Consider the following 8645-nt stretch of genomic DNA (forward strand, 5'->3'; position numbering starts at 1 on the left):
TTTTGCAAAGCATTCCAGAAATAGATTGAAACTTAGGTAATAGATTGTATTAGTTATCTAAAAGATTTTCCTTTTAAAAACAAACAAACAAACAAGATGTTGTTTTACGTTCCTATATGTCTTCCTATCTTATTTCCTTCTTTATTTTTTTGTCCTCCAAAAGGTAGAAAATATGTTATCAGAAATTATATTAATGATCAAATACAAGACATAAATATTTGACTATTTTCTTCCTGAAAATCAGATTATTTTCAATCAAAGATGAAGCCACTTCTAGGAAACTTCTCCATGTGCAATATTTCAGCAGTAGGTAACACTTAAAATTTCCAAAGGCTTTGCAATGCCAGGAGATTGGATGGATGAAACACAGGCAGGTAATTCTGGGAGTTGAATCACATCTGTGCTGTGGAGAGGAGAAGTGGAATGGAGAATAGATGGAGAGGAAGCTTTAAAAAGAATTGATTTAATTTTTTTCAGGAATTATGTGAAATGACTGCTCAGACTGAATTTTCACCGACAGCATGTCCCTAAAGCAGGTGAGCAAGAAACACCAGGTATTCACTGATGAGAAAAACATTTTCTGAACTGTCTTTTATTAATCATCTGTATTTTCTTGACTTTATCATACAGGAGTAGAATGTATAACAATGAGCTGAGCAATTTTATATGCATCACACATACAAGAAATATATATAACCCAGAGGCAAGTAGCTGCTGTGTTGAAGTATGAATTTTTGTTTTAGGTAAGACCTGCCACTATTATAACCATGTAGCACACACAGGCAGATCTGTTTAAGTATGCAGAAAGTGAATGAATATGCTGGTTCTAAAACTTGTATCCTTTCATACCTTAGTCAACAGTGCTGAAAACATTCCCATTGACCTTTTTCAGGTGTTCATATCTATTTGCAGAGACCAATTTTTCTCTCAACTTTCTCTTCAATAGGATGATTTATTTGAACTCCTCAATCCACAGATAAGGCTGAAACGTTTAAATTCTTTTATCTTTTTTTTGTGCTTCTTAAATGTCTTCACATCTTCCAGGTGTGAATACCAAATCTTATTGTAGGTCTCTGATCTCTTGAAGCTATTACATGCATAGAAACAAGACATGATTGTAAATATATATATATATACATATGTATATAACAGATATAAATTACAGTGATAGCTTTCCCTCTTCTTCCTCAGCATATCCCTCTACTCTTTCCCTTAGTTTTTAGACTGAGTATGCATATTAAAGACATTTTATGTGGATTTATAAATCCTTACTTGCACCCTTCTTTTTCAAGACATAAGTTACCTAATGCAGACAAATGTTGACATGGGTTTAACCTGACGGTGGCAAGTATTACTGGATTGTTAACAACTTTATCAATAAATCCAGATGTTTTTCTATAGTAAGAATATGTCCTATTTACTTAAAATAATCCTTAGATTTTGATGTTTTTAATCAGTACACCAATTTTAAAAAAGTCTTTTGCCTATTACTAGTACTAGCTTTCTGATGAGTAAGAATTCATTATCAACAGCATTTTAAGACTTAGTTTAAGAACTTAGTTTTTACTTTATTTTATGCTTTCTTTTTTAAATAAAGCAAACAAACAAAATGCCTATTCCACAGACTTAAAGCTGCCATGTCATTTGAAGTCAGGACAGGTCCAGGAAAAAAATCAGTTATGTTAGAGTATTGATCAACCAAGATTAATATTGAAGACCACTCAAATAATTGCTAGTATCAGTCAGATGTTATTAAGATAAAAAAAAATGTTATTTGCATTAATACACAAATTATGAGACTTTCAGTGAAATGAGTGAGGTAAAGGAAGACTTGAGATCCTTCTACAAGCTTCTATGCAAGTGATAAAGAGAAATCAGCTTTACAAAGATTATTAGAACAGTTTTATGTGGTTCAGAAGAAATGACAAACAGAAGTGCTTTAACTGTAAAAATGGCAGCGTGATCTGATAGTTGCAATCAAAGTAACTTTGGAACAAATAAGTAGCAAATTTATAAATAGTACTTGCTGCCATTCTACATGAAAAATTACTAACGGCTACAGTATGTGTAAAAACTGTTCAGTGTTTTCTGGTGGATTTTCTTTGCAATGCTCTTGCCTTAAAATAATAAATAAATAAAATAAAAATAAAAAATTACTGTTTGAGAAAGTGGGCCAGCCACTGGTTAAATTCCCTCATTTTTCTTGTAACGGAATATTGGCAGGAAGCTTCCAAGGCAAAAAAAAACCAAAACATTTGAATACTGCTTTTCTATAAAGAACACGGTCTATAGCTTCATTATAAATGCTCCTAGTTTTTTCAGGCTGACAAGAAGAACATTTCCTCACACTCTTACCTGCAAAACCTTCCTCTGAAGTTCAGTGGAAACAAGCTAACAAATGCTTGTAGTCAAAAATTTTTCCTTGTAATACTCAGCATCTGAAGGACTAGAGTTTCTTTTGCTGGTTACTTCATCTTCTTTGTGCTCCTAAAAAAGACAGTTCAACATACATTGAATTTGACACTTCACTTCAGGACAAATCTGAAAGTGTGTGTGTTTTGCATTCTCTCTTCTATTCATAAATGTCTTGAAAATAAGAAGATCTCCATCAAGAGTCAGAACTAGAGGTTGTGAGAGTGACAGCATGTTTTACACACACACACCAATGTGACAACAAAGTCCATTTTTAGAAAGCTGCATAGAAACCTCTCTGCATCAGTGTCAAATTTGAGATACTGTTCTGAAATTCGGATTACGACTGCATATTTAGCCTGTGTCAGCTGAAGGAACTGTCTGACTTATCTATCCATCTACTGCTGCCTGCTGCTTGAATTAATATCATCTTGTCAATGGGCTCATCATTGCATTCAGCTGGAAGGTTTGCAGACACTTTCAGCTCAGAGAGAGAGCTATTATGGTGCTTATGAATGACTTCAATACTAGCACATTCCTTTATTAGGATCATCAAAGTTCTTGGCAATCCATTTTGTAGAACAGAAGTGAGTCCTTGCTGTGTTCAAGTTGAGAATCCTATACAAATCTTTTTCAAAGAATAATTCCTTAATGATTTATTATGGCCTTATGGATGGTACGTTTCCCTTACAGTAGCTTTACTAACTTCTGTAATTTGTTTCCAAAAGTAAAATTTCTATGTGATAAAGCGTTTCATGTATAAAAGACACCCTTTAAGATAAGCTGAGGTTCAAGGCAAACTTTTTGAAGCTATTGATTTATTTTTTTTTTAATTGTCTAGTGGTATATATTAGCTAGTACTTTACAAAACCAAACTATTTCTTAGAAAGTCTAATACTTACTACAAATACTGCCAAGATTACAACTCTTTTGAGGTCCACATTTTTCAGGCTGTGGACAACTTCCTTCTATTATTCAAAACTTTCAGGAATCAGTATTTTTGGTGGGAGTAGATGTAGTAATATGAGTAACCACAAAGAATTTCATGTTTAGATGTTTCACACACTCATCTAAAGAATCTTGCAGGAAATAAAAATCAAATTTAAATTATTTACTACATATTTCTATGTCAAAAGTCATTACATCATTTAGTCCTTCTTAGAGTTCAGAAATATCTTAACAATTTATATAAAATTATAAGAATGTTTATTTATTCATATGTATGATAAAGATTAATTAAGAAAAGTTCTTGAAAGAGAGGCACCTGAGAAAGTGAATGGTGCAATGTCTTCAGGAGACATACAAAAGAGAACAAAACTTTTAACAACATTCCTAGTTATTTTATTATTAATTTATTTTGTTGTTATGCTGGACTCTTTTGTTGGTTGCTTTATACAACCATAGTCTGGCAACGTCAGAGATCAAAAAGGTGCTATGACTGAGTAGAACTATTGTAATTAAAAGGCATCATAAAATTTCACAGTTAGAAACAGAACTGGTAGAGGAGAATAAAGAAAAGAGGAGGAATTTTTTCCTTCTGGCTTCCATCCACCACTGAAAATATCTGGATTAATAAATGAGATGCTAGTAGCTGAACATCTACTTGTGAACAAGTATTTTAGATCTCCATAAATTGTATTTACTAGATGTTCTTCCTAGAATTTCCAAAAGAAAGTTTTAACCAAAATTAACTCCCAAATCATTGGACAAAAATGAATTAAATAAAATAATAGCAAAATAAAAATTATGACAAATAAACCTTTTTATTTTACTTTGGTTTCAGAATTTTAAAGATTTAGAAAAAAAATATTGTTTGGTTTTTTTTTTCCCCATTTGTATTATAAATTCTTCATGGTGACAAAAATAGCAATATATTTTAACTTTTCATATTAAAATTTTCCCAATCTTTTGTTCTCTACCATCATTGCCCTGTCTGTTACATAGTCCAAATATCATCTGCTTCTCATATTTTCCTTTTTGTAGTACTAAGAATAGCAATGTTTGTTTTGTTTTTACTTGTGAGGGGAATAGTGGCAAGGAGAAACCTTCAGAGCAAGATTGCAAATCTCTCAAATATGAAGCCTCAGAAACAGTATGCAGGTATCAATCTTTTGTTGACTGTTCTTGTTCTTCAGAGACAGAAGAAAATTGAAAAGTGCTGCTAGTCCTCTGCAATTTTATGTGACTCACCACTTTCATTCATATTCTGCTCATCCTTCATATTAGATTCAGTAAAGTAGAGTTTATTTGGCAACTCTTAACATATCATAAATTTATTTTTCAAATCCTAATGTTCATATTTTAGCCAGTTAGAGGCACCAGGAACAACAACTTAAGGTTGTAGCTGAATGTATATAGATAAAAAATTCCAGTATTTACAATGACACAGGGACGTGCTGAGGAAAATTACCTGTGCTGTCAGTAGAGGAATGAGGTGGAACACTAGAACCCCAGAAACAATAGTAGCATGTGAAAAAATAATTCAGTATTTCTTCCTCTCTTCTGTAATTACAACTCAACACCTCAGACTGAAAATTATATACTATGCCCTGTTCCTTTAAAGGAAGTAATTTCTAGCTGAATGTTTACTACTGAAACTATCCAGAAGATGGAACAATGGAAAAGAATCATATGGTAGGCTGGCTTATTCTGTCAGCAGTACAAATGCACAGTGGATATTAGAATGACTTATAAGGTCAAGTGCCTGATTTTGTACCTAGGATGGAGCACTTTTGCACGTACGAACAGACTAGGGCACAAGACAACGGAGAGCAGTCCCACAGAAAGGTTTTGGTTGAAAGCAAAATAAATACAAATAAAAAGCATTCCCTGGCAGCTAAAAGGGTTAATTGTACTCTGGGGTGCACCAGGCACAGCACAACTAACCAGTCAAGGGAAATTGTGCCACAAAGTAATCATGGGATATTTTGTTAATTTTAAGTTATTAATTTTCTTACCACTCCAAGAAAGGGAATTGCCAAGTTCTACTGTAATTCAATAAAAAAATCAGCTCTTATACAATAATTCTGGTGGCTTGAGGTAAATGCATATTTTTCATTATCACGTTCAATAAATAAAGACTATTCCAATAAGGAAATGTTACTTAGTGCACAAAATACAAAAATGAAGAGTTGTTCAATAAACATAAATACTCTACATAAGCTCATTACATAGTTGAAGTACAGAAGGACTTCACTTAACTACAAGAATGACTTGGAGACTTCCTGTAAATGACTGAAGCTTATTATGAGATATCAAGTAAAACTTTCACAGACTTTCAGTTCTAGTTTGAGAGGTATTAAGGCAAATGAACAACAACAAAAAGCAAGAGTAACTGCAAAATATATTTTTATGTATTTTGTTTTTTTCCCCACCTAAAAATCTTAATTGAGAAACACTTTGTTGTTGTTGCTGTTTGTTTTAATCTGAACAAGACTTGATTAAATCTTTAAAACCAGACTCTGCTGGTTATAACAGATGAGACAAAATTGGATTAATTATTCTCTCTTTAGTCAGAAAAAAAATGGAAAAAATTCCATTTCAAAACAAAAAAGGCACATCTTCAAATACGTCTTCACTACACTGGAATTGTTTTTTTTATATAGATATAAAGACTAGAATCTTGTAGAATGGAAAGGGTTAAAAACAAGTAGCAAAAGAAAGAAAAATGGCAAGAATGGCACAAAGTCACAAGGAAAAAATAAAATAAAATCCATGGAAGAAAACATATGGACACTTAACTACTGGAAAACATCTAGGAATAGTGCCTGTTATCCCTAGAAGATGGAAAATTAGTTAATATATGCAATCTCAAAAATGCAAAGTTGTTTATATTTGCATTCTGATAAGTGGATTTTTCACAGCAGCATAATTTGTTTTCAGGATTCTGGCAACTATCTCGCATGAAAGAAGGGATTTCTCAAGATTTCTGTGAAGAATTCCAGATTCTGATTCCAAACAAGATAGGAAAAAAAAAAAAAAAAGAAATGCCTAAGTTGTAGTAAGTGTAAAAAATTACTGGACATTCTCATTGCCAATCACTCACAGAGAAAACCCAGTCGTAAAAGGGTTTCAGAGACATTCTGGTTAGAAATGGATAACATATTCTCTGTTTGCTCAAAGAAAATTAACCATTAAGTACATTGGTTTCATGCATCTAAAAATGTAACAAGTTCTTCAGATATATAATAATCATCTTCTAATACGGGATATTGAATGCACTTTGTGTTTTTAATCTTTTTAATTGCTCCAGAGAATAATAGTTCCTTTGTGCATCAGGCATTTTTTTTTTTCAGTCTCATAGGTACGTCCTAAATTCCAAGAAAAAGGCAAAACTCTCAATAGCAAGCATCAGAACATCGTGGGGGAGAGGAAGACAAGAGAGGAGATAGAGTAGCAGCAATCCTGTTTCTCTGTACTGTCCAAGAGAATTCCCTGCAGTGCGGATAGGTTCGAGAGTCCCCAGGCATATGCCTTCCATAACAAGTTCCCTTAGCAGTATTATAAAGGTTAAAGGTTAAGACTGACTACCTTTCTAGTTTGAAATTATTCCTTTTTTATTTTTCTTCTTTAAGTATGTTTTTAATACAATTAATTATAAGAAATAACCATGCTCAAAACACAGACTTGAAATTCAAATTTCCAGACATCTGATGCCTAGGTTACAACTTCATTGTCATTTTCTGTTTTTCTGACTACTTATTCCTTAAATAATTTGCGAGTAGGAGTAAACAATCTGTACACAAGACTAGTGATGGATTACTCAGTAGCCTGATAGTAGTATACCTTCCCACAGAGTGACAGGTGTTGATCCATGGTTTTTCTTCAAAAGTAGTGAGCCGAAAACTCAAATGGTCTGAAAAAGTTGAGTGTATATGTTACAGAGTCCATTTTCAAAAGAGAAGTCTGCTTTCCATAGAAGTTAGATTCACTGTCCAGTGTCACAAACTGAATCTGGAATCCCATGAAAGACAGAATCAGATTATTGGTGACAAAATTCAAGCACTTACAGCGAGATGTTGAATTCAATGATGCTATACTACAAAGTGGAGTTAATTGCAAGTCATAGTTTAAAAGTATATAATTTAAAGATACCTAAACCAGTTTTCAGTTGCTGCAAAAGATCTTCTGAGTTCCTAAACCCATTCCCAGCCTTCAGACCATCTACAATTTCATTTTAAGTACTTAAGTATTTTGTGACATCTGAGCAATATCATGTATAAGTTTATACTGTAAGAATTTAACTGTGGAAAAAAAAAAATAATCTCTATTTAACCATTCATTTATGACTAAATTCTCTTACTTATGTTTATCTTTTACTGACACAAATATAGCTTTACATAGAGTAACAAGCAGCTATTCTAGACAGAATGAAGCATTTAGAATCCTAACAGTTGCAGAGAGAAATACAGACTTGGTGCAGTAGCAGAGGCCTTGAGGAGACAAAGTGTAGAGTAGAGGCATCAGATGATAAGAGATACGTGGCCACAGGCCTGACACTGAAGATTCCACAGCCGCACATAACTCACCTATGGTCTGTTTTAGAAATGCAAACCTGGAGCTGAATAAAACTTCTTTTTACAGTAACAAAAATAGTATATAACATATATAAAAACACCATACATTGGAAAATTCAGACAGTAGAGCTGCAAAACACTGAAGAAACAGAGAGATGTAAACCAAACATATAAGCACAAGCCCAAGAGGATCATAAAGCAAGGAAGAAGAAATGTCAATGAATACCATATTCCTCCTGGTGAAGGATCAAAAATTTTGATAACTTACCATAACATCCCTACCCAGCTGGAAATGAGGCCACCAATCCTGGGCCCTAATGGCATAGTGGAAAGAGTAGCACAATGCTGGGAAAAAAAAATATATAAATTAAGTATGCACATGACAATTTAAAGTGAATTATTATTCTTTCCCTTTCTGTAACAGTGAGATCAAGAATAAAAGTGATTATGTTGCTAAGATATAAATTATACTAGCAATAAAATCTTGGTTTTATTTGCATACAGAATGTGCTTCTTGTTTTCCCATAAACAAGATTTTTAACTTGCAAAGCCAGTTGTAGCCATGGTGAAAATTAAGGCTGAAAAACAACTTTTATTTAAACTTGTATTCTTTTTGGTTTTGTGAGTTTTCATTTGACATATATTCATGTTCCTATTCATAAAGAAATAATTATTAGAAAGAAACAACATGAAGACAGTGATTTTCACCTTTTTTTT

The 8645-nt window shown here is 32.8% G+C and overlaps 1 long non-coding RNA gene across 1 annotated transcript in view; it reads right to left on the reverse strand.

Moving 5' to 3' along the window:
• Positions 1 to 547: 547 nt before the first annotated feature.
• The window catches only part of LOC109367380, a 9335-nt gene continuing 1237 nt past the window's right edge, over positions 548 to 8645 (reverse strand). Inside the window, exons 2-5 of the long non-coding RNA XR_002114479.1 lie at positions 8197 to 8273; positions 7198 to 7365; positions 2356 to 2487; positions 548 to 1087 (exon numbers count right to left, since the gene is read on the reverse strand). This is a non-coding gene — a long non-coding RNA (uncharacterized LOC109367380). The remainder of the gene's footprint in view (positions 1088 to 2355; positions 2488 to 7197; positions 7366 to 8196; positions 8274 to 8645) is intronic.

The sequence above is a fragment of the Meleagris gallopavo genome, chromosome 4 (genome assembly GCF_000146605.3).
Source record: "Meleagris gallopavo isolate NT-WF06-2002-E0010 breed Aviagen turkey brand Nicholas breeding stock chromosome 4, Turkey_5.1, whole genome shotgun sequence".
Taxonomy (NCBI): domain Eukaryota; kingdom Metazoa; phylum Chordata; class Aves; order Galliformes; family Phasianidae; genus Meleagris; species Meleagris gallopavo.